The sequence below is a fragment of the Ascaphus truei genome, chromosome 3 (genome assembly GCF_040206685.1).
Source record: "Ascaphus truei isolate aAscTru1 chromosome 3, aAscTru1.hap1, whole genome shotgun sequence".
Classification (NCBI taxonomy): Eukaryota; Metazoa; Chordata; class Amphibia; order Anura; family Ascaphidae; genus Ascaphus; species Ascaphus truei.
In genome coordinates this window covers 285,181,926-285,208,010 of record NC_134485.1, presented here as the reverse complement: position 1 = coordinate 285,208,010, position 26,085 = coordinate 285,181,926, and the positions used below count along the sequence as shown (strand labels likewise).

At 43.7% G+C, this 26,085-nt stretch overlaps 1 long non-coding RNA gene across 1 annotated transcript in view; it reads right to left on the bottom strand.

Moving 5' to 3' along the window:
* Window positions 1-931: 931 nt before the first annotated feature.
* LOC142491074 (uncharacterized) overlaps window positions 932-26,085 on the bottom strand; it is a 44,049-nt gene continuing 18,895 nt past the window's right edge. Inside the window, exon 2 of the long non-coding RNA XR_012800263.1 lies at window positions 932-1,341. This is a non-coding gene — a long non-coding RNA (uncharacterized LOC142491074). The remainder of the gene's footprint in view (window positions 1,342-26,085) is intronic.

Sequence of the window (26,085 nt, the reverse complement as noted above, 5' to 3'; positions counted from 1 at the left end):
CCATTCTCTCTCCTCTTCCCCATATCATTCTTTCTCCCCCTCCCCCACTATTCTTTCTTGCCGCGCTCCCCAAAATTCTCTCTCGCCCCCCATTATTCTCTCCCCCACACCCTTCTCTATCTCTATCTTTCCCCCACACCATTCTCTTTCTCCCACATCATTCTCTCTCCCCTCCACCCCACCATTCTCTCTCCCCATACCATTTCTCAACCCTTCCCCACCATTCTCTCTCGCCTCACCCCCCACCATTCTCTCTCTTCCCTCCCCCTACCATTCTCCCTCTCTCTCCCACCACATTTTCTCTCTGCCCCCCATACCATTCTTTCTCTCTTTCCCCCCACATGATTCTCTCTCTCCCTCCCCCACAAGTCTCTCTCAACACTGCTCCCAACACCATTCTCTTTCCCCCACCACATTCTCTCTCTCTCTCACCCCCCACACACCATTCTCTCTCTCTTTCCCCCCACACCATTGTTTATCCTCTTGCCCCCAACCAGTTTCTCTCAACACCACTCCCCCAACAGTGTCTCAAAAAAAAACCCACCCCAACAGTCGCAATGCCCCCCGAACAGTATCTCTCAACAACCCCCTACCTCTGCTACCCTCCTCCTCTGTTGCCGCTGTCTACATAACCGTGGTCACAATCACCAGCAGTGAGTATTATTTTTCATTGCAAATTACCAAGCAACATTTGAAGAAAAAAAAGGTCTGTGATTTTTACATTTCTTAAAATATTCAAAGGAATATTTGCACAAACTGAACAGGGACATATTAACAGATGAACAGTTTTATGGAATATAAAGAACAGAGGACATGGAATTGCTAATAAGAGGGAAAATGCAGGAACATTAAAGAAAAGTGGTGTGTGCAGTACATTTAGAAGAAATATAGGAAACATATTAACACGTTCAATCAGTAAAAAGACTATTAAAAAGATGCAATGATTTTAATTCATAATGTGTTTATAAGTTAACGAAAATGAATGTGTTTCAGAATGTAACATTGTCTTTTCCTTGGAATAGATTCTACTGTCAGATGTACTGTAGTAGATGAAGTGTGTTGTGCTGTACCTCTGTCTTTTGTATTTTTGCAGTGTAAGAAGAATTCAAGGCTTGAGTTTTGTTCTGTATCTTTGATTATGAAACAATCCTCTGCAAGGTCTTCTGTAAATTCTCCTACAGGCGATATAAGAAAATCGGCTTGGTGAAGCACTTAACATTGACATTTTGCATTTCGTTCTTCTTTTGAAGATAAGTGCATGTTGAGTAATAAACTGTGTGTGTCTTCTAGGGAAGGTTGCTATTTTTGTTTCTTATTCTACATCAATCGGTTGCAGATATTCTGTGAAAAAAACACAAAAGTTGAATTTACAGAACAATTGACTTCTGACTTGATGAGCTTAAATGAGTGATTGAATGTATACACCAAAACAAGATAGTCCACTTTGTTGCTCATCATAAAAGGTGAAAGATAACAGTATGAAAGTTACCCATACTGTACCTTAACCCATTTGATATATGCCCATTTTTTTAAAGAATTCTCACTATTCCACCCATGCTAGGCATTAAAAAGGTAGACTATAATCCCCCCTCAACCAGTGCACCAATATCTAATTTGTCCAAAACTAAAACTTGTGACAATGGGGTTTATTCATGAAACTGCAATAGTGCTGGTTGGTGCACTATCACAGAAACTCCCATTGATTAATGTTCACACTCCCTTTAAGGATGGTGTTCTGGAGAATAGAGATGAGGAAATGTGGGTGAACCTAGAGCATAAACAGTTGTCTCCAGAGGAGGCTCACCCAGAAGCTCTTCTAAAGTTATGTCAATTGTGGATGAGCATCTTTGTAACTTATCAACATAAAGATGGCAGTTCTGCCCATCTGTTGTTTGGAAGTTATAGACAGGTCCATAACTAAGTGACTGTTGCAGGAACACACCATGGTCCACCTGCATAGCTTCTCATGAATTATAGTTGTTGTGGATTGAAGGAACACAGGGATAATGATGAGGGAAGAGTCTGTTGCTGCTTTTGTTTTAAGCCCTCAGATAGGTAAGGCATGTCTTAAGACAATGTCCCATATGCAGCTTGGGCAAGGGGTGACATATTGTGCAAGGAAGAACCAGGCAATCCTTGACAGCCAGCATCCCTCATTAATGCTTCATGGAGCATCTTAGGTCATCTGTACCATTTGTTCAGTCTGTCCATTTAATCACAATGTTGCAAAGCAAATGTGAGGACATTCTCACATCTTGGGCCCCATGAACTGTCAATAGCACAGAACTTTCTGTTGTGTGTTATCTATCTAGTTTATCTTAAGAAAATGTATTTATATTTCTGAGTAAGACTCCCATGATGCAAGTTGAGTTAAATCAAATTACTTGATTTATCCCAGCATGGTAATTTTTTAAACATGGTCCAAGATGACATGTGGCACAAGTACATTTTCCATTCTTGTCACCGTGGCGATGTAGCACTCATATGATAGCTCAGAAGCAAACGCCTAATCACGATTGCCAGACAGGCCATGGCACCCGTGTGCTGTTGACCCTCCAGCACTCAAGTTATTAATAATACTACGATCCCATTCTCGTGACCACAAGCTGTGTTTTTGGTATGTGTATGAAAAACAGGCAGAGGTAACTTAGAACACTTCATTCAGCTTCAGCAACCGGATACAACAGGAACGTAAGACAAACAGACAAACAGGAAATTATAAATAGAGCTGCATACCAGGACAGTAACATTAAAAAAGACAGCACACTTGAGGAGACACATTCACTGGGTACTATATTGTATGACCTGATTCCTGAATACGTTGGCATTTGTATATTACTATACACCATATACATAGTGTTATCTATTAAAGTCTCTTGGCTGCAAAACTGATTGAAAAGCACCAGATTTATCAAAGGAATCCTATTGAAAGAAAAGTTTTTTTTTGTTTGTTTTTTTACATTAATACATTTGGTGCAGTTATTTTGCATCCTGTTTGGCACCATTCGAATTTAAACATGGTCACCTTTGACACCCTACGTGCATATGGGAATTATTTATCAATTTTTGATTGCACAACTGATGCAAATATTGCACCAAAATAAATCCCATTGAAATCAATTGGATTCTTTCCTTGAATAAATATGAATAACTTATTTTACAGCAGTTTTGCAGCCCACTCACGCACATATACAATTAGTTTAAACAATTGCTTATCCATATGTTTTGAATTGCCTAAAAAAAATAAACATTAATTAGGTGGTGTTCTTACAACACCACTGAGTATGGGAACTAGATTATTTCAGTTTGTTCTGAATTAGTTGTATGTACTTTTGTAACTTGGTATTCAGTAAACTATAAATCACAAAGTAAACATCAAGTAAATATTTATACATCTCATTGGTGTAGCTTTTAAAAAGAAATGTTTGTTTAAATGATTAAATAATAATAATTCATATTGCTCATTTCAATAAATGAACGTAAGATTGTTAAAAGGATTAACAGAGTCAACAATGTGAAGAGCCATGCAGTAAAGATGGGTGGGACTTTTAAAGGCAGCTTTTATTTTTACCTTAATTTTCCGAAGTTGAAGAGAGAGGTAGATACACTAGCATGAAAAGTTTTTTGTTACTGACCTGTGCTGCCAGAGTGAGACTCCAATTTCCTTCCCAGCTGCATCTCACTCCAACTGAGGGATAATCTCTCCTGACCACGCCATGGACCTGCACAATGCAGCAGTCATGAGAGAGGCCCCCAAACTTCTGCACCCCTTCTACACAGGACCAGCTGACCAACAGCAAAGGGTTAACTCACACTCTGCTTAGATTCATCAGCCTTCCCAGCCAATAATTTTAACTGTGGAACTTCAGTCCCCAACCTAACTGCATCTCATTACAACTAAGGGAATCTCTCTCATTAGACTTTCACAAGGCAGAAGTCTTAGCAGCTGCCAAGTGACATTTGCTATTTTCTGCGGCCCATCCCATTGGATTTTAAGCTACAGTTTAACCCCTGCTAAACAACCACTCACCACAATTCTTTGTGTCACCACTCCCCCCTTTTGTTTCTTACATTATAAACTCTTTGGGGCAGGGACCTCATTTCCTTTTGTCCCATATTGTGTTAACTTATATGTACTATTTGTGTATGTTATTGTGCTCCCTCCCACATTGTGCTGCGCTACAGATTATGTTGGCCCCGGTCAAATACAAGATAATAATAATGAAAAGTAATATAAGTAACTCTGGAGTGGGAGTCATTCAATGTCCTGTGAAGCATCTTCCAAGGGCTGGAGAAGACCGGCTCCATGCAAATGAATGTGACTAAAATATTCTCTAGCATGAAGCAGCAACTTTGCAGCAAATAGCATAGGAGCATAGTCGAGCAAAAAAACAAAACAGAATTAAGGTGAAATAAGGACAATCATGATTCAGGGGCAACAGCTCACTGCTTTGACTAGTGTGGGCGACATTGCTAACATAAAAGAATACCACCATCAGATGTAGTCACTTTCCATTCTGTTACTGTTCTGCATGAAGTTAATGTGCTCTCATTTGTTGCTGATTGAAAGAGAGGTCACCAAAAATAAAGAGAAGACAAAGGAAAGATGAATGAGGGAAAAAAGAAAAAGCTTCCACAATTGTATTTACAATTGCTTTTAGGATTGTGGCCCATTAGCAGGTGTATATAGGGAGAAAATACAAGAGTGCTCAGCTCTCTTTTAGTATGCACTCATAATGCACTCATAATGTGGAGGACTAGATGTATCTGTTGGGGAGGTCTAGAGGTACAAGCTACATTGACTGTAGTTGTGGCATTGTAATTTACATTGGACTTGTAAGCCAATAGATCTTTGGTTTTATCTTATGTGCCCAACATATGAATTCAACCTTTTCTATTGATCACTAGTAGCTCTCACCAGTCAGGGCTGCTAAGATACTGTAGCATTGTCCCCAACATTAATAAGGACAAGTTATTCTGTTACTGAGAAAACATATTGCATGTCCACAGGATGCTCTGAAATGGAAGAGGAGCAGACATAACATTTGAAAACAAAGATTCTGGTAATGATCAACACCACTGAATGTAATTATTTTGGAGCCATGAATAACCCGCAACAGATACTTGACATGCCTATACAGTAAGTATTATATTTTTAAGGTCTATTTGAATTTACTTTTGAGGAGCAGGTAGTGTCAGGCTGAATGAAATACCTTAAGTCAATGACAAAACATCAGGTACTTTAGGAATGTAAATAGCACAAAATTGCAAAAAATGTAGTTCAAAGGTGTCTCATTGTCAGTTCTTACTCCAAACTCAAGGCGACTATATTTTTTTAAACTTGGACTGAAATCCATATACTGTATACAGTATGTAACGGGTTTCCCCCCCCCCCCCCCCAATCGCAGATTATACTGTGGGTGCGGAGAAACATACAGTGTTACTCGGGTGTGGTGCGTTACCTGTTGGCTCACAGGAGGGCTGAGCTTCCGCCACGGGGAACCTGGGGCAATTATAACACTATGGGTAACCACTTACTCGGTGCAGCGCCTCCACCTGCGATGGCTCCCACCATAGGGGGAGTGGTTCCTCGCAGGACAATCACAATAATCACATACAACTGAAGAGATAATAACTAATACCTTTTACTTAAGAACGTAAGATAACACATATCACGGCAATATCATAATAACCTGCGTCCCTCTCTAGAGGAGACACTTACTGCGTCGCGCAGGACGCTTCCCCAACACCAGGTGGTCCCACCCAGTGTCCCGAGAATCCCCACCAATGTCCCGCACTCTTGGAGAGAACGTGGGTTACTGCGCAGTCACTATTAAACTAAGTTGGTGCACTTGTGTATTAGATAGTACCTGCCGAGCACTCCAGTGCTCGGATCTCCAACTGGCTTCGCAAAGGATCCGGCGACCGAAGAACACCGGAACCACCTCCAGGACGATCCCACCCGGAGTACTGCTGCAGCCGCAACGATGAACTGCGCCTACCTCAATGCATGGAGGCAGCGCCCGCTGAGTCCCTAACTGACTTCACTAACTACATGGACAATACTGTACTATAGGCCGTCCCTATAGCACAGCAACCTTGATGGCTTATGGGGAAACTCCTAGGGGCCTACAGGGGTTAATAACCTGCCTCACTCCCCTAACTTGTCCCAGTCCTGACTATCACTTAACTGATCCCAGCGCCTGCAGCAACAAGCTGTGACCCACTGGATGTGTGCAGCCAACGTGCTATACAACACTGTGCCTGCCTGTCAGACCTCACGGCACTGACAGCCGTGACCCTGACAAGACAGCACACAAACACTAAGGGCAGCGTCCCTATCATGGGCCTCCCTCAGCACTTACCCACTAACCTAGTGGGGAGTTGGGGCCTACCTGGGGTGTGGGTACCTATCTGGGTGCAGGAGCTGCACTCGCTCCCCGCACTCTTCCTTCCCTCACAGTTCCCCTGCTCCAACTGACTAACGTGGTGCAAGCGCGCGAAAATGTATCCAATCTGCAGGGACATCTTAAGCCCTATTGGCTCCCTGGCATCACGTGGCGCACGCAGAGGCTCATGGGACTCGTAGTCCCTGCTCAGAGCCTTCCCTGGTAGGCTAGGGCTTCGCGGGCTTTTCTGGCTCTCTTCTGCGCATGCGTGATCTATCTGGGGCTGCCTCACTGTCTCCCTGCCTAGCCTCACGCTCGCGCGACTTTTCCCTGGCTCTGGGGTCCTTCCTGCGCATGCGCGATCACTGCGCATGCGCGAGCTAAGGGGCAATGGTGGTGCCCTCGCAGCCCGACTCCGGGAGCGCCGGGATCCCTGTGACGCGCGTGCGGCCTTGGCAACCGGCCGCACGCGTCCCTGGCAACCCCCGATCCGGGACCTGACTGCCCTCACCTCTGCGATCGCCGGGTGGAGCCGCCATTGGACTTGGCGGCCCCCGCGATCGGCAACCAGGTGAGGGGGGTGCTGACAGGCTGGGGAGACCTGGCTACATCCTCCCCCTGGTGAAAAATCCAACGCCCTCGCTTGGGGAACGACATAACCTGGTACACATTTATACAATGAAAATGCAGTGCATATGTACAACTTATCACTGGTGACTTTAAACATCAGGTTACAATACACTCCACATACAATACCCGAAGCGAGCATAGACCATTTTTGTGGGGTGCCCCTAACTGATCATGTGGGGGTACCTCACTTTTGCGTCCGTGAGCCTCCCCCAGAAAAATCTCTTGGAGAGCACATTTGAGGGCAACAGTCACCGGTTCCTTACTCATTCCTCCCCCTGGTGGACGGAAGAGTACAATGTCTTTTAACCAGGCCTTTACCCGGTCATCCGCAGCATGGATGCGGTAGACCAGGAGGCCAGGACCTTTCCCGCGGTCCACTACCTGGCGAATGGGACGCTCCTTTTTGGGCTTAAAGGAGGCGACTTTTACTACATTACTCGTAACACAGTCCTTTTCCCTAAGAGCTTGCGAGGCTTCCACTGGGAAGCGAGAAATGAACAATGTCTCTTTTCTCAAAGTCTCTGTTTCACCCTGCAGGGGGTAAGGAGTAGATACCTTACCACGGCGGTGATTCCCAGTGGCCAACAGGTCCTCGGGGACGCTGTCAGTTCCCACCTCAGCTGTCTTGGGACCTGTCCAAAACACTCCTGGGACAGTCCACTCACTGTCTTGCAACTCGGGAGCGTTGGATCCCAGTCCTGGGACCATTTGGGCTGGAGCGCACGGGCTCTCACTCAGATCAGGCACCGTAAGTCTGGCCTTTTTCACGACCACCTCCATCGGAGCCGTGGGGAGCAAAGAGGTTCCTTACCACTCTGCTGGCTTGCAATGGGTTTCTCTTCTTCTGGAACACTGTCAGGTATCCTCTGTGCTTCATCGGACACCACAAAGGAGCTGAGAGCTGACTGTTCTCTTCACCAGAACGGTAAGCGACAGGTACTGGTCCACTCACACTACTGGACAGCTATCATCTATGGGAGACACCTCCGCCAGGACGCGATGTCGAGTGGAGCCATTCGCCCGAGTGTCCAGACTTAGGAAGCTATCGTGCTCCACGGTCACCTGGAGGCTAACACTCAACACCCCTGGGGCAGTCAACTCACCCTTGTAGTCGTTAACAGGTACTGATCCCCAGCCTAGGACCGATGGTACCTCTGTAGTAGGCCGGACTGGCCGTTGTAGGGCACACGGACCCACAGCAGGGTCCGCAACATCAGGATATACCTCCTCTAGGGCCCACGGGCCCACAACAGGCTCTGTATCCGCAGACATAGTTGGTTCGATGACTTCACTAGAGTGGTCCACCCGCAGGCGCATCACCACGAACGGTTGGTTGCTGGAAGTACTAAGTAACTTCGCCGTGAAGACAGACTGGACTTCAGCAGGACTCATAGTAATATAGAGGTCAGGCTCCTCCTCCTCTGTCTCCTTTGTATCGCCGCTGGGGTGGTTCGCCGGTAGGCGCATCGCCACCGATGGGACTTCAACCACTTCCTCGGAGAATATCACGATCGGATCCTCCGCCTCTGCTAGTTCTGCAGCCCACAGCAGCACGGGCTTTAGGAGCTGATCCCCGCAGCAGATACAGTTGGGTCCCCAGGCCACTTTACAAAAGGAGCAGTCACATTTGTTACAGATACATTTTATGCATCCCTCCTCGCTCGCGTGTGCCAACTGATCTTCTATTATTTCCTTCAAAATATCAAAGCCCATACTACCCGACTCACTCACCAATTTGTCTATACACGGACATAAAAGGAAATATACGCACCCTGCCTTCATCTGCCAGACTCCATACGATGGAGAGCGGGTTTCTCTGCCTCCAGCATTTTCTTGGAAGGAGACAGCAGTTACTGGTCGAAACTCACGGTGCTTGCTCACCCTGGTGGAATTTAAAGGAGGGGCAGCACACTCTTTCAAGGAATGTTTCCGGCACTGCATGGTGCCACTCAGTTGGTGGGGGTGGGGCTTAGGTTTTCCCACCAATCCCGGACAGACGTTTGCAACATTTTCCCGCGCGGGCGGGAAATCAGCACATGGCTTCTTCATGGCGAACAAAAATAGCACAATTTAAGAAAAAAAATACCGGGCACCCCAGGTTTATCTCAGCAGTGCCTCCAAATGTAACGGGTCCCCCCCCCCCCAATCGCAGATTATACTGTGGGTGCGGAGAAGCATACAGTGTTACTCGGGTGTGGTGCGTTACCTGTTGGCTCACAGGAGGGCTGAGCTTCCGCCACGGGGAACCTGGGGCAATTATAACACTATGGGTAACCACTTACTCGGTGCAGCGCCTCCACCTGCGATGGCTCCCACCATAGGGGGAGTGGTTCCTCGCAGGACAATCACAATAATCACATACAACTGAAGAGATAATAACTAATACCTTTTACTTAAGAACGTAAGATAACACATATCACGGCAATATCATAATAACCTGCGTCCCTCTCTAGAGGAGACACTTACTGCGTCGCGCAGGACGCTTCCCCAACACCAGGTGGTCCCACCCAGTGTCCCGAGAATCCCCACCAATGTCCCGCACTCTTGGAGAGAACGTGGGTTACTGCGCAGTCACTATTAAACTAAGTTGGTGCACTTGTGTATTAGATAGTACCTGCCGAGCACTCCAGTGCTCGGATCTCCAACTGGCTTCGCAAAGGATCCGGCGACCGAAGAACACCGGAACCACCTCCAGGACGATCCCACCCGGAAGACTGCTGCAGCCGCAACGATGAACTGCGCCTACCTCAATGCATGGAGGCAGCGCCCGCTGAGTCCCTAACTGACTTCACTAACTACATGGACAATACTGTACTATAGGCCGTCCCTATAGCACAGCAACCTTGATGGCTTATGGGGAAACTCCTAGGGGCCTACAGGGGTTAATAACCTGCCTCACTCCCCTAACTTGTCCCAGTCCTGTGACCCACTGGATGTGTGCAGCCAACGTGCTATACAACACTGTGCCTGCCTGTCAGACCTCACGGCACTGACAGCCGTGACCCTGACAAGACAGCACACTAACACTAAGGGCAGCGTCCCTATCTTGGGCCTCCCTCAGCACTTACCCACTAACCTAGTGGGGAGTTGGGGCCTACCTGGGGTGTGGGTACCTATCTGGGTGCAGGAGCTGCACTCTCTCCCCGCACCCTTCCTTCCCTCACAGCTCCCCTGCTCCAACTGACTAACGTGGTGCAAGCGCGCGAAAATGTATCCAATCTGCAGGGACATCTTAAGCCCTATTGGCTCCCTGGCATCACGTGGGGCACGCAGAGGCTCACGGGACTCGTAGTCCCTGCTCAGAGCCTTCCCTGGTAGGCTAGGGCTTCGCGGGCTTTTCTGGCTCTCTTCTGCTCATGCGTGATCTATCTGGGGCTGCCTCACTGTCTCCCTGCTTAGCCTCACGTTTGCGCGACTTTTCCCTGGCTCTGGGGTCTTCCTGCGCATGCGCGATCATTGCGCATGCGAGAGGTAAGGGGCAATAGTGGCGCCCTCGCAGCCCGGCTCCGGGAGCGCCGGGATCACTGTGACGCACGTGCGGCCTTGGCAACCGGCCGCAACCGGCCGCACGCGTCCCTGGCAACCCCCGATCCGGGACCTGACCGCCCTCACCTCTGCGATCGCCGGGTGGAGCCACCATTGGACTATGCGCCCCCCGCGATCGGCAACCAGGTGAAGGGGGTGCTGACAGGCTGGGGAGACCTGGCTACAAGTATATGTTTTTATTATTATGATTTATAAAGGATTTTATGCTATTTTTGCACCATTCTTCTTGTCTTTGAGGGTTGTGTAGAAGAGGAGTGGTTATCCTTATCTGGGGTAGCAGAACAGGCATCCTTTCGATATTATTATCAGCTACATTGACCTTACTGGAGCATTTTTACTACTTTATATTATCTTAGACATTGTTTTTTTACATACAGTATATATTGTTTTGGTTATATACACAGGTACACCTTGGTTTTCATTATGGTATACATTTCTATCAGTGGTTTTATATACATCTTTCTACATACCATCACATTTGTAGGTAAGTAAATATATTACCTTTTTTGTGGACACATCTTTACTTTCCATCTAAGGGTTAAACGTCTTGTTGATGCACCACCATCAGTACATTGTGGTATTCATTACAGAATTGTACCCCAGTGCGTACCTTTTTCCATCTTCTTTTTCAAGAGTTGGAGCAGCAATATGAAAAAGTACTAACAATAGTATATTATAATTTGAACATTGGCTGCTGCTATAAGGAGACTGTGTGAAGGAGTTGAGAAGGATTAGTGGTTGGTTGAGTTAATAATTCATTTAAAGGGACAGTCCCTCCTAGGAGCAAGGTTGACTAATTTCATTGGCATGTTTAAAGGGTCTCATCTTGGTGATTGAAACATTTTTTCCCCAGATCTGACACCTATAAATATTGTTCATTAATTTGTTAAAGTTACATTTGGGAGGGATTTGATTTCCTAGGACTACTCCCTTCTTTTGTGTGATGTCACTGTGTTAGTACTGTAAGTGCTTATACATTACTCCACCAGCCCTCCCCCCACCACCAACTCCTCTTATCTTTATTGGTCCTCAGGATGGAATAAAGGTAAATTAAACACTTGATTGACAAACACTTCCCCATGAGATGTTTGACTGGCAGACTGTGGGATTGCAACTGGTTGAGGTGTTTTGTTGATATTGGGGACCTAACAAGTACTGTATGGTGCTTTAATACAGTATAAACAAGACCATAGTAATTGCTAGTACGGTGGACTGTAGTAACATCAAGCTCATGGTTAAGTGGAATGTCTTGGGGATGTCCTCCGTTGTTGTAAATCAGTAATATCAGATAGTTCAAAAGAAAATATTAACATGCTAGGCTAATATTATTATTTTAATTGAGGTAAAGAAAAACAGAGATCTAATGAGGGAAGGAGGTAAAAGGACATAGAAGTAAGAGAGTGAGAAAACGATAGAAAAATAAATAATGTTAATTATCAAAAGTATTAGTATTATGACAAAAATATTAGTAATAGTTAGCATGGATTTATGAAGGCTAGATAATGCCAAACTAACCTTATATAGCAGGGTTCCCCCTGGGCCCCCTTACATCTGGTCTAGGGCGTGCGCTTCCAGAGGATGCTGGTGAGGTGTGGGCAGAGTAGCTGTGGTTAGGGGAGGTGACTGAGTCGCCAGCGGCTCCCATAGCAGGGCGCCACCATCGTCTGTGTGGTCCCGAATGCGCAGTGCAGGTAGCTATGTTGCGGCGGATATCTTGGTGCACCTTGCGCATGCGCAGAGAGGTACACAGGTGACCATTACACCCAAATGCCCCACAGGGGGACTACAACACCCAGCAGCCACTGGGGCTGCTAGATCACATGACATACACCAGCCAATCGGGCTGCAGCAATCCCCTGCAGGTGGATAGATACTTTTGGCATGCTGAGGACCACGTCAGTCAGAGCTGGGACAAGATGAAAGTCGATGGAAAAACAAAGCACTACTTGCACCAAAGCATGATAAAAGAGTTAAGCAGAGTGCGTGCCCATGTATTAACAATTTATTGGATCCAGATAAAAACAGCTATATAATGGGGTACCAAAGACCCCCACCAACACGTTTCAACCGCTTGTGGTTGCTATAGGGACTTGCCCTTAGACAGGGACATTGCCCCACACAGTGACTGCGACCTGCGGTCCAGAACCAGACCATCAGAGACATTGCATACGGTGGTACCATCCATGAGGGCCCCGCCCACCGTAGAGGTGGAAGCTTCGCGGGTTATGGCAACAGATCCATGGATTTTTCTCAAACATCCAGGGGGAGCATATGGGGAAAGAAATAAAAATTTAAGTGCAGACGTTTCTATAAAGTAGAATGATATAGTCTTGGCTCGTATAAATGTATTACTCACAAGATGTATGAGTTAATCAGGCAATTGGCAAATTGGGTTGCCACCCATCTGTATCTGGACCCCCCTTGTTTAAGATACCGTCAGCAGGATGATGTATATATAATAGAGAGAGAACTACATAGTGCGATCAAAAAGGTACAACTTTATAATTTAAAAAAACGGGTCAATAAAATGCGCACTTACAATGTGCCAGTAAAAATCATGCATGTATCTCACAAATGGAGAAAATGGAAGCTCCCCGAACTGCTCACCGCCTCCCTCGGGTGTTTGGCTGGCTTTCTCTCACGGATCTGTGTGCCGATTCAGAGCCTCCCTCACGGCGCCCGTCCAGGAAGATGACGTCACGGCTGCAGAGTTGGTCAGCTACGGGTCGCGTTTGAGTCCAAAATTGGTACACTCTACGCGTTTCGCCCAGCTTGCTGTAGCTGTTGTCGGCTTCGTCAGGAGTGTGTGCACACTCCTGACGAAGCCGACAACAGCTACAGCAAGCTGGGCGAAACGCGTAGAGTGTACCAATTTTGGACTCAAACGCGACCCGTAGCTGACCAACTCTGCAGCCGTGACGTCATCTTCCTGGACGGGCGCCGTGAGGGAGGCTCTGAATCGGCACACAGATCCGTGAGAGAAAGCCAGCCAAACACCCGAGGGAGGCGGTGAGCAGTTCGGGGAGCTTCCATTTTCTCCATTTGTGAGATACATGCATGATTTTTACTGGCACATTGTAAGTGCGCATTTTATTGACCCGTTTTTTTAAATTATAAAGTTGTACCTTTTTGATCGCACTATGTAGTTCTCTCTCTATTATATATACATCATCCTGCTGACGGTATCTTAAACAAGGGGGGTCCAGATACAGATGGGTGGTAACCCAATTTGCCAATTGCCTGATTAACTCATACATCTTGTGAGTAATACATTTATACGAGCCAAGACTATATCATTCTACTTTATAGAAACGTCTGCACTTAAATTTTTATTTCTTTCCCCATATGCTCCCCCTGGATGTTTGAGAAAAATACTTGAATCCTTGGAACCCGTGAAACAGGTCCCACCAGTGAGGTTTGAGCTGGGTGGTTGGACTTTAATCATCACACTTCCCTTTATATAGATTTATTCACTATTGTTACTTTTTAATAGTTGTTTGCGCCTTATATCACTTATTCCACAACAGATCCATGGATCCCATCATCAGCTAATGCATCTGCATGCCCGGGTGTGGACACACCTGGCAGGTACCTAACTCCTCATGTGCACCAACAACACTTTAGTGAGCAGTGCTGACCACATATTGGGTGGGGGGATTGACCTTGTGGACATCGGGTTGGTTAGGTGCCCAAGAGCCCCTAGGTACTTCGGGGTCAGTTACTCCATTGAGAGGGGGTGGAGTATTGAAAGGTATGGCCGTGCAGTGCCTGGTGGGTAGGCTGGAACTATATTAGCTGAATATAGTAAAAGTGTTCTGATTTACCAAGTGTGTATTCTTTATGTGTCCTGTAACGGGGGAATTCCACATGCTAGAATCCCATACGGGTGGAGGCACTACCGAGCACCACTCAGGTGCACCCCAGGTTTCCAGCAGTGGAGGCTCAGATCTCCTGGGCACCATCAGGTATTGCACCACACCCATACACCGTAGCCACACATATCCCATGGGGTGGGGGAAAGTGCGCTACACATTTGTTTCTTTGAAGAGGTAAGTAGGACTTTAGACCAGGGTAATGCAGTTGATGTGGTCTACATAGATTTTGCAAAGGCTTTTGATACAGTTCCACACAAGAGGTTGTTGTACAAAATAAAGGAAATTGGACTCGGTAAAAATATATGCACCTGGATTGAAAACTGGTTGAACAGAGGGTTGTCATAAATGGAACTTTTTCAGGTTGGGCTAAGGTTGTGAGTGGAGTACCTCATGGATCAGTACTGGGATCCCTGCTTTTTAGCTTGTTCATTAATGACCTTGAATTTGGCATCGAGAGCAAAGTCTCCATTTTTGATGATGATACTAAATTGTGTAAGGTAGTAGAATCAGAGCAGGATGTAATTTCTCTCCAGAAGGACTTGGAGAGACTGGAAACTTGGGCAGGTAAATGGCAGATGAGGGTTAATACAGATAAGTGTGAGGTTATGCATTTGGGAAGCAAGAATAAACAGGCGACTTACAAATTTATATGGGGGTAAATTGGGACAATCCTTGATGGAGAAGAATTTAGAAGTGCTTGTAGACAAAAGGCTTAGCAATAGTGCCCAAAGTCATGCAGGAGCTGCAAAGTCAAACTAAATCTTATCTTGTATTAAACGGGCAATAGATGGAAGGGAATTAAAAATAATTATGCCCTTTTATAAAGCATTAGGAAGACCACACCTTGATATGGAGTATTCCTTAGAAAAGACATTATGGATCTAGAGAGAGTGCAGAGAAGAGCCACCAAATTAATAAGAAGGATGGACAATTTAATTTATGAGGAGAGGCTAGCTAAATTTGATTTATTTACATGAGCAAAGAGGTGTCTAAGAGGGGATATGATAACTATATACAAAAATATCCAGGACAGTACAATGAGCTTTCAAAAGAACTATTTATCCCAAGGACAGTACAAAGGACTCGGGGTCATCCCTTAAGGTTTGAGGAAAGGAGATTTCACCAGCAACAAAGGAAAGGGTTCTTTACAGTAAGGGCAGTTAAAATGTGGAATTCATTACCCATGGAGACTGTGATGGCAGATACAATAGATTTGTTCAAAAAAAGGTTGGACATCTTTTCGAAAGAAAAGGTATACAGGAATATTCCAAATAAGTAAACATGGGAAGAATGTTGATCCAGGGAGTAATCCGATAGCCAATTCTTGGAGTCAGGAAGGAATTTATTTTCCCCCTTATGTGATATCATTGGATGATATGTCACTTGGGTTTTTTTGTTTGCCTTCCTCTGAATCAATAAGTAAGTATAGATATAGGCTAAAGTATCTGTTGTCTACATTTTGCATAGGTTGAACTTGATATACGCATGTCTTTTTTCAACCTCATCTAATATGTAACTATGTGAAAAAAGTCTAAGATGAAAAGGTCAAAAAAGGGGACTGAAAAGACAAGAGTATATAAAGCAGTAATTATGCAAAGGGAACAAAATAATGAAGAAAGAAGGGGAAGGAGAAAGGCAGCAATAAGATGAGATACAATGGGGTTTATGTATTAAAGTCCCCTGACTTCAAAACTGGGGCAAAACCAATGCAAAAAAATGCACAGGGAGTTAGTGATCACAAAATTACAAATCAAAATGTATGAAATTTTCAGTTACAGATGCAGCGCCCGTTATTCGAATATTTCACGCGTTGGATCCCTTTGCTTACTGGGTGACGGAGCTTGATTTCTCGAGATATTTTCACGTTAAGATGCGAGATTAGTAGAGTTTTGATCGAGTACCAAAAATAGGATTTTAGCATTGTCTGCATTACCATCGAGAAAAAGTGGGCGATCGTGAGTTGTTGTCTTAAAGATCTAATTGCAATTCAACGTGTCTTTTATTGCCGTACAGTAATTCCAGTTTGTGTAATTGTAATTAGAAGAATAACGTTATTAACATTATGTGTTCATACAGTATACATGGGAAAGAAGTCCTTTCTGAGGCTCCTTTGCCAAAAATACAAAAATTCAACGTCGCTTCCCTCTTCTGCCGAATGTAAAATATGTTTTCCGAGTGTTTATCAAATTGGAACCTTGTTGAAACCGTAAAAACATGAACACACAAAAAAGTACAGTATTTTTAAAGAATTAACATTTTTATTTAGACAGGATAATAAAAGGAAAAATAATAATAGAACAATACAACGTCGTCTCGTCTTCCGAATGTAAAATATGTATTCCGCGAATAAGTGTTTCTCAAATTAGAAACTTGTGGAAACGCATATGCGTGTCATCACATTTCTACGTATGCATGTTTCTCAATTTGGAACCTTGTTGAAACGCATATGCGTGTCATCACATTTCTGCGCATGTGTGTAGGGCAAATTGGAATCTTGTTGAAACGCATATGCGTGTCATCACATTTTGCGCATGCGTGTCCTGATGTTCCTAATTAAATTACTGTAAGATACAGTGCATTTCTCACGGAGTCACTAGATACTGTATCTGCTAAACAGTAGTACAGTACTACTGCTGTTGGTGTATCTAAATAGTAGCAAACAGGCCTTTCTCAATAGCAGAAATGGCATACTTTTGAGAAAGGCCCGTGTGGCCGAAACGTTAAGTCTATTGGCAATATATTAGTTTATTGAGCAAATCCGTGGAGCCCTGATTTTCTTCCCTTCGTTATACCCTGGATTGATACAGAGAATCCTGAACCAGGAGCACCGGTAGTTGTATCCCCTTTTTTCTGATTATAATAGTGTGCAGCAATTTATCATTCTTCTAAATAGTACCAAACACTTTCATTTTCTAGCTTTACACTGTATTTCTACATACTGTACTGTATTCTGTACAGTATACAGTATCAATGCCATGTTTATATATTTAAATGCCTTTGGAACTTTAGGTATTGTACTACTGTAAATATCTATACAGTAAAAACATGAACACACAAATAAATATATTTAAAGAATGACAATTTTTATTTGGACAGGATAATAAAGGGAAAAATAATAATAGAACAATACAATACAATACAACGTCGCCTCTTCTTCAAAATTTACCATCTTGTTTTTTCCTTCTTCGCAATGGCTGGTGCTTCTTGGACATCTGGGTCTGTAAAGAAAGAGACAATATTCTATATTATCAATCGCACCGTACATTATGGTTAAAAAGTGCCTACAGTACATGTTCTCTCAATTTTTCATGGATGGAGAACAAAAACCCGGGCGCTACCTAGGGAGATGGTAGGTATAGTAAAGGGGGATATAGCAACCTTGGTAGTAGGCAAGGTGTCCCTCTGCTTCTTTTCCACCTGTGACTCTAAAAACCCCAATAAAGGATCTACCCAGGATCCTTCAACAAATGAGACAAGAAAAAAAGGGGGGGATGGGGGAGCACTGGTGAAAATCTGGTAAATAACCTAAAAAGGTTGTGTAATGCTCTATGACAATGTCAAGGGTTTTGAGGGTGTAAAATAAATTTTAACACACACACGGCCTTGTGCGAATGCTATCGCATCAAAGTATCTTTTGGGCTCCATTTTCTTTCTTCTCTTTCTTCTTGTGTCTCCTTTCTGTCTTCTGGATTCTTTCGCGCCTTGCGTCTGTAATTTCCTTCTCCTACTTCTTTGATGTTCGTCACACCCTCGGAATAAAAATACACGCAAAATGTATGAGCAAACTGTGATTGTATCAGGAAGGTATCAGGATGTATAGCAAGAATATAAATAAAACACTCACACGGGCATGTGTGCGTGCGCTCTAGGGGATGGTCTCTTGGTCTTTATGGGGCAGTCCCACTTCTTAATGTGAAGTTAAAGCTCTAAAAACAGAAAGTTAAAAGGCCACACCTCAGTTAAAAGGCAGAAACAATATAAAATGTTACTACTCCCACGGCCAAGTGTGAGTGCACACTTGGATATGGTATCTTTTGGTTCTCCTTCTATGGTCCCAGCTGGGGGAGGTCCACTGGTGCTAGACGTGGGTCCTCACCCCCCCCCCCAAATGGGTCAAAAAGGTCTGAGCCCGAAAGATTCAAGGCTAAAGTCTTTATTAAATGGACAATAAAACAACAGAACACAGCTAACTCAGTCCGTGAGTCACTCTGTGGAAAGGATAAAAAAAGCCAGTCTTTGGGGACGTAGGGACGCCACTTTCTCAAAGGATTCTCAAAGGAGAAAGTGGCGTCCCTACGTCACGAAACGCGTTAGGGTGGGAGGAGTTAGGATCCCGTGACAGCAGTGCACTCGCTGTGGCTTGAGAGGTGAGGAGTCTGCTTACCCATCGGTTGCAAACCGGAACGTGGCCTAGTGGGGGGAGAGACTCAACACACCCAACCGGAAGGGTTAAGCTGTGAGAGAGCCCATCTTTCCGGAGCAAGCACAGGAGGTACATCACAAGCTGCGGACGGCATCCTCGTGTTGATTTGAAACGCATGTATTCATGTGAGTACATGTGAGTAGCGGTTCATTTGTTTTTATTGTAGGCGTATTAGCCGGTTTGTTAGGCTTGGTTAAGCCGATTTTAATAAATTTGTGACCCCCCTTTTGCCATTGTTCACTCTCCTTCTCTGGGGGTTCGTGGAGTTCGGGTGATTCTGGGAATCACGAAATCCCAAGAGATCAAGGAAGTACCCAGGGGATTCGTGGTACATAAGAACGTAAAAGGAGTAAAGCACAGATTGTCTCCACTGTACCCTGAAAGAGACACTCGTGTAAGTGTACTCAGTCCACACTGGGGAAGTTGTAACAAGGGGTTAACATCAACCATCAGTAGTACTGCGCAATGGTGTACCCTTTTATCAATTCCAGGTGTATTGAAAAATAGCAGCAGTGAAGAAATACTACAGCCATCTACTTCAAGTTTTGGACTTTGGGACACTCTTCAAAGACTGGTTTTGTTTCCTATGGACACAGTGACTCTTTAAGCGCCAGGTATCCTCATTTCACCTTTACAGTTTTGTATGCAAATTGAGGTAATTTGCATTGTGGGAAGCCTACAGCAGCTTTGGCCTCTTGTAATCACAATTGGTTTGTATTTGTATGGTCATTTATTCACGTGTAAATCACACTTTAATTAGGTTAAGCGCTTGAGTTAGGGTTATTCACTTATGTCTATAATCATACTGTACACTACTGTTGTGTCATTGGGAATTAAAACTAATACTGTATAGTGTAACACTCTATATATGTCGTCTGCATTATAGTTGTCAGTTAACTGCTGAAGCTGGTAGTCAGACGGGCCAGGTAGCAATAATTGTTGACAGGTGGGGTCAAGTAGCAAGGATTGTAATCAGGTGGGTTCACTAGGTTTTCAGTGACGGTCGGCCAGCTATTGCAATCGTATTGGCAAGCCGGGGTTGGTACATTGTGGGGTCAGGAAATATGAATCTTAAATGGATTAAACCTGACCTTTCTACTTTTGAAGTTGCCACAAGCTATACATACTGGCAAAACCTGGGAGCACAGACCAATAACCCTTGCTATCTCCGTCAGGAGGGGCAGTGCAACAAAACTAATCCTCATTAGTTAAAAATTTGCCTTATCGAATGCTTCCACCCACGATGGTTAGGTGAAAATTTGAAAAAATCATAGTTCTCAATGATAAATCTCTGCTAAAGTTGCCTTCTTATCTGTTCCAGCATTAATTGCAGAAAATATTAGATATGTGTAACTGGCATTCGGTTTTGAATAAAGACTTGGCATGATGTTGAGTGCAGAGGTTCGGTGTATTCAGCAATTGTGCGGACATAGCGAATGAGAAAAATGTACCCAACATTGTGTTTAGATACTTAAATGATGAAAACGCATACATTTGATAACGTCTTCAGCGACCAAGGTCATTTTACAATGGATCACTGTGGTGGACTCTCTTTTTATCTGGGTTTTAAACACCTGCAAATTGACACATTGTACAGTACAGTAATCATGCTACAGTATACACTAGATAGTACAAAGGGGATTCATTGTGCCACCTGGCTGATACGCGAAGAACTGCACCCAAATCATAATCCAGGTAATTCAAAGAAATCAAGAACGCTAAACACAGGAGTGATTGGTGTGACTGGCCGCGTTAATGCTAGCGCTCGCCGAGAATAGCGAGTGAATCACGTGTGGAATATAGCAGACTTTGCGAAAATGGCTCAGAGAAATGTTCGAATAACGGCCGCTGCATCTGTACAATAACTTTGTACCTGCACAGTGATAAACACAATAAGTTAATGTTTTTAATTATTGTAAAGGAAAAGAGACACAGAGGGTTCAGCAGCATGGCATATTGTCAGAGATACAGTACATGAGAAAGGATGTGTACTGGCAAATAAAGGACACAGAAGGGGACAGAGCATGTAAGTACTGTAATACTATGTGGGTGGGAAAGGAAGCAATGTGTTTTAAGAAAGAGATGTTTAGATATATTTAAAGACAGCACTTGTATATTAAGGTTTGTGATGGATTGTGGGGGTTTTTTTTGCTAGAAAGTATGGACAAAATATTCCAAGATGTCACATGAAGTGACACCATATATTGCAACACACACAGCTATTGTTTCTTCCAGTATAATATATTATAATTATATAATAATATATAAATAAAATATAATAATATAATAACTCCAAACATACAGCTTGTGCTGCATTTATAAATGAAATCAGCTGGGAAAGAACACCACCAGAGTCCCCAAATATGAGTCCTATGGTACCTTATTGGTTTGGCATACACTAAAGCAAAATGTGAGGAGACATGCTAAACCCAAAAACAAACATGAACTTGTTGCACTGGTTCTGGAAGGAATGCCTCAAAGCTTCATTGTAATACTTTTATTTATCAAACATTTGAAAGTCTGGCCTCGGGAATGGGTATTATTAAACACACTTTTACAGCCCGTTTAATAAAGGCCTTTGGTCTAATATGCCGTGTTTGACGATTAGTGAGAGTACCCTTAAGTGGGCTGGAACAAAGGCTTACTTCTCTATATTTTTAAGCAAACACAGCATATTAAATTGATTTATTATTTGATATTCTTTTTAATTTTATTGGTTATATTGAGCATCTACAATCACCTCTTTACAGTAATCCCATACTAGTGCCAACAGTGGCCAGATCATCTCTAGAGGGGAAACAAAAAAGTGAATATCTCTTTATGGTCTGTGCCTGGGGATAAGGGATAACAGTGAGAAACTTCTGCTGCAGGAATTTAATGTGGTCCTCTGCTATGCCTATTCTTTTCAAGCCCCTGAATGCAGAGTGTCTGGGGATAGGGTTAGAATAATTGTTCATGTCAAGATAGGGCAGCCCAAGGTGCGAATGCTGGTCCAAACAGCATAGCAACCTAAACACTCTCCATGCTTGGTAAACCCAAATTTGGAAGGGTGACTTATTGAGATACAGTGCAAGGAAAAGCAAGAGATTGACTGTGAAAGTAGGGGACCAGCTAGGCTTTAGAAGGAAAACATAACAAAAAAGTTGAATATCACGTAACAATTCTGTGTCTGGGGATTAGGGAAAACAGCAAGACACTGCTGCTGGGGGATTTAATGTGGGCGTCTGAAAGACACATTCTTTTCAAACAGTTGAATAGACAGCGTCTGAGGACAGGGCTAGAGTAAATGCTCCCATCAAGGTTCGGGCAGCCTAAAATGCAAATGCTGACCGTATGAGCAGGGTAACCTACCCACAAAACACAACATAAAAAATCACATAATAAATAATGGGGGCGGAGGGGGGGGGGGTTTATTCTGTGGTTACATGGAATATAGTGTATTGTACATCATTGTTACAAGGCTACACACATTTTTAAAAGTTATAAATCTTTCTCATATGTGTTTCAAGGCACAATATATAAATGAAATGCACACCTCCAAGTAACCTTGTTTTAGAGCCCCGTATGCCCTATTCGCAGCCACAGATGAAGCCAGATTCATTGTGCATGCAGACGTGTCACATCTCAGGATTCCCTCTTTGGGAAAGCCACGGGTAGTCCCAATCAGAAGTAATTGACCACCTGCAGCGACGCAGGGGGAAACTATGACTTTCAGCTTTCCATAATGCAGCTGCAGGTACAGTTAGGTTAGCATTGCACTGTACATCTTTACTACGTAAACTATATGTACAGTACTTATGCATTTTTAAAGGCAGGTGCCGTTCATCTCTGGAAAACATAGGGGCCTATTCACAGTGATAAGTGCTTTTTAAGTGAGATAACTGCCTTTATAGCGTGATACTGCCTGCTGTGAGACTCACAAAGCAGTGATAACAGTGCAGTATCGTGCTATAATGTCTTTTTATCTCACTTAAAAGCACTTATCACTGCGTTGTGAATCTCACAGATGGCCATATCATGCTATAAAGGCAGTTATCTCACTTAAAAGCACTTATCACTGCTTAGTGAAATCGGTCACATACATTACACATGCCTGTCACAGAATTTTCTTATGGCTATCTATTTACTTTCACAAACTGTGGATTGGCATCAACTAGTGGGCAAGGACAGTAATGTTTCTTGTGTAATTTCTGTACAGTCTAACAAACCATGTTAGCGTTTACAATACTGCATCCTACATGCAGCCACGAGTATCCAAAAACGTGCCTTGGAAAATCTGGGGCAATCTCTCAGTAATGCTGCAACATTTCTGTGAGATTTCTGCAGACAGACTAATGGCCCATCGGATTATCACAGCGGGGGTCGCTGGCAGTCCCATTCAAACTGAATGGGACTGCAAGAACCCCCACTGTGTTAATCAGATGAGCCATTTGTCTGGCTGCAGAAATCTCACAGAAATGTTGCAGCATTACTGGGAGAGAGCCACAGTATTTCACCAGGCAAGTGTTCGGATACTGGTGGCTACATCTGTTCACCTGTAGTTTAAAAAAATAAAAATGCTACCGAGAGATATGTTTTCCAAATTACTTATTTATGGTAAGTATAATATAAAATTAATAACTTGCAATCTTGAAAAAGTCAATTACATTTTACATAGTTACATATTGATGAGGTTGAAAAAAGACGTACGTCCATCAAGTTCAATTTATGCTAAATTTAGACAACAGATACTTTGTCCTATATCTATACTTACTTATTGGTCCAGAGGAAGGCAAACAAAAACCCAGTGTTATATCATCCAATGATATCTCATAAGGGGAAAAATAAATTCCTTCCTGGCTCCAAGAATTGGCTATCGGATTAATCCCTGGATCAACATTCTTCCCATGTATACTTATTTGGTATATCCCTGTATATCTTTCCTTTCTAAAAAGATGTCCAACCTTTTTTTTAACAAATCTATTGTATTTGCCATCACAGTCTCCATGGGTAATGAATTTCACATTTTAACTGCCCTTATTGTAAAGAACCCTTTCCTTTTTTGCTGGTGATATCTCCTTTCCTCCATCCTCTTCTGTCAGCAAAAATTTTGCATCAAGTCCTTACATGGCAAAAACAGAGCTCCTCATACTTCCTCCCAAACCTGGCCCTATTCCCTCCTTCTATATTACTGTTGGAAGTACTATCATTCACCCAGCAGCCCAAGCACGCTGCCTAGGGGTCGCACTCGACTCATCTCTCACACTCACATTCTTTTTTCACATTCAAAACGTTTCTAAAACCTGTCGCTTTTTCCTCAGCAATATTACAAAGATACGCCCTTTCCTCTGCTGCTCAACTGCTAAAACTTTGGCTCAGGCCCTCATTCTCTCTCGTCATGATTACTGTAACCTCCTTCTGTCCGGCCTTCCTACCACCCACCTGTCTCCCCTACAATCTATCCTTAACGCTGCAACCAGAACCACTCTGCTCTTTCCTAAATCTGTCTCAGCATCTCCCCTGCTGAAATCACTCTCCTGGCTTCCTATCAAATCCTGTATCACACACTCAATTCTCCTCACTTTTAAAGCTTTACACTCTTCTGTTCCTCCTTACATCTCAGCCCTAATTTCTCGCTATGCACCATCCCGACTCTTGCATTATGCTCAAGGATGTCTTCTCTCTACCCCTTTTGTACCCAAAGCCCTCTCCCACCATAAACCCTTCTCACTGACTGCCCCACACCTCTGGAATGCCCTTCCCCTCAATATCCGACTAGCACCCTCCCTATCCACCTTTAAATCTCACCTTAAAACACACCTGCTTAAGGAAGCATATGAGTAGCTCGATGGCTGATAATTAACACCTCATACATTAACCTTGGCCCCTGCAGACACACTTACCAGAATGCCCTCCTACTGTCTCTGTACATTCTTCCTACCTACCAATTAGATTGTAAGCTCTTCGGAGCAGGAACTCCTTTTCCTAAATGTTACTTTTAAGTCTGAAGCACTTCTTCCCTTTGTGTTATTTATAACTTATTATTTATATGATTGTAACTATCACTGCTGTGAAGACATACATACAGTACATACATTTTGATTGACTAGCCCTATTTTTTGCCCTTTCTATTATAGACTATGAACTGCATGAAAGACAAATCAAACAGTGGTTTCTAGGGGACCTTTTTTTATCACCTTTTAAAATCTCTAAATACATGCCATACATAAATGCCATTTGACCCTTCAAATTTGCCTCGCCGCCACCAACCACAGTGAAGCTACTTTCAAACACCTTACAAACCCCTATAAAGTAAACCAAACTATTCCAAACCAGTAAACACCCCTCTCCTGATACAGACCAGCACCAACAACCCAGCAACTCGGCCATACCCACACCATCACTGTGAATGCCAACATTAACCAGGCAACATTCCAATGGCTCCTGCTCCTCTCACTATTTATTAACTCTGGCCTTGGTCATTAGCCCCTATTGCTAAAGTTCAAGGCAATTAGACATCGCGCCCACAAAAGTCTTAGGAACTTTGATTGCAACAGGTCAGGTGCTCAGCTTTAATTTGCTTAGCTGCTTAGTTTTCATTTGAGAAGAGCTTGTGTTACCTCCTCTCCAGATACTGGAACAAATTGAAAATTGTGGACATTGTTGGGAGTGGGTGGGGCTATAGGGGTTCTCCCAGATTGAACTTCATGTTTGTAGTTCGGGTTGCATTTTGCTAATAGGGATGTAGCACGCCCCACAAAGTATTCCTTGAATGGGTTTGCAATGTCAGTGAAATTTCTCAGAGTAATACTGTATTATCCTAAATGATACTGGATGGTTGTTGATGGCAAGAAGGCTGGAATATATTGTTGCTGACACAAAAAGTATGGAGTATAGGCAGCACTCCAAAATTGATGAATATGAGAGGTGCGAAGTAGGAGCAAGGGAATTATGGAGGGACCCCAAGCCCTCATAAATTTAATACAAATAAATACAGGGAGAAGGGAAAAAGGGGTATAAGACAACAACTCCCCTTTCCCACCACCTTCATGCCATTCCCCTTTCCTCCCTCCCTCTCCATCACGTTTGGTCTATACTTTTAGGTACACATTGAATATGTTGCCTATAACACGTCATTGTATATAGCATCTAATTGTGTATTCAATATATTTCTCTTTTTTGGCATACACCCAGTGTCCTATAGTCCTTTATCCAGTGTGATGGGAATCCCTGTATTTATTTA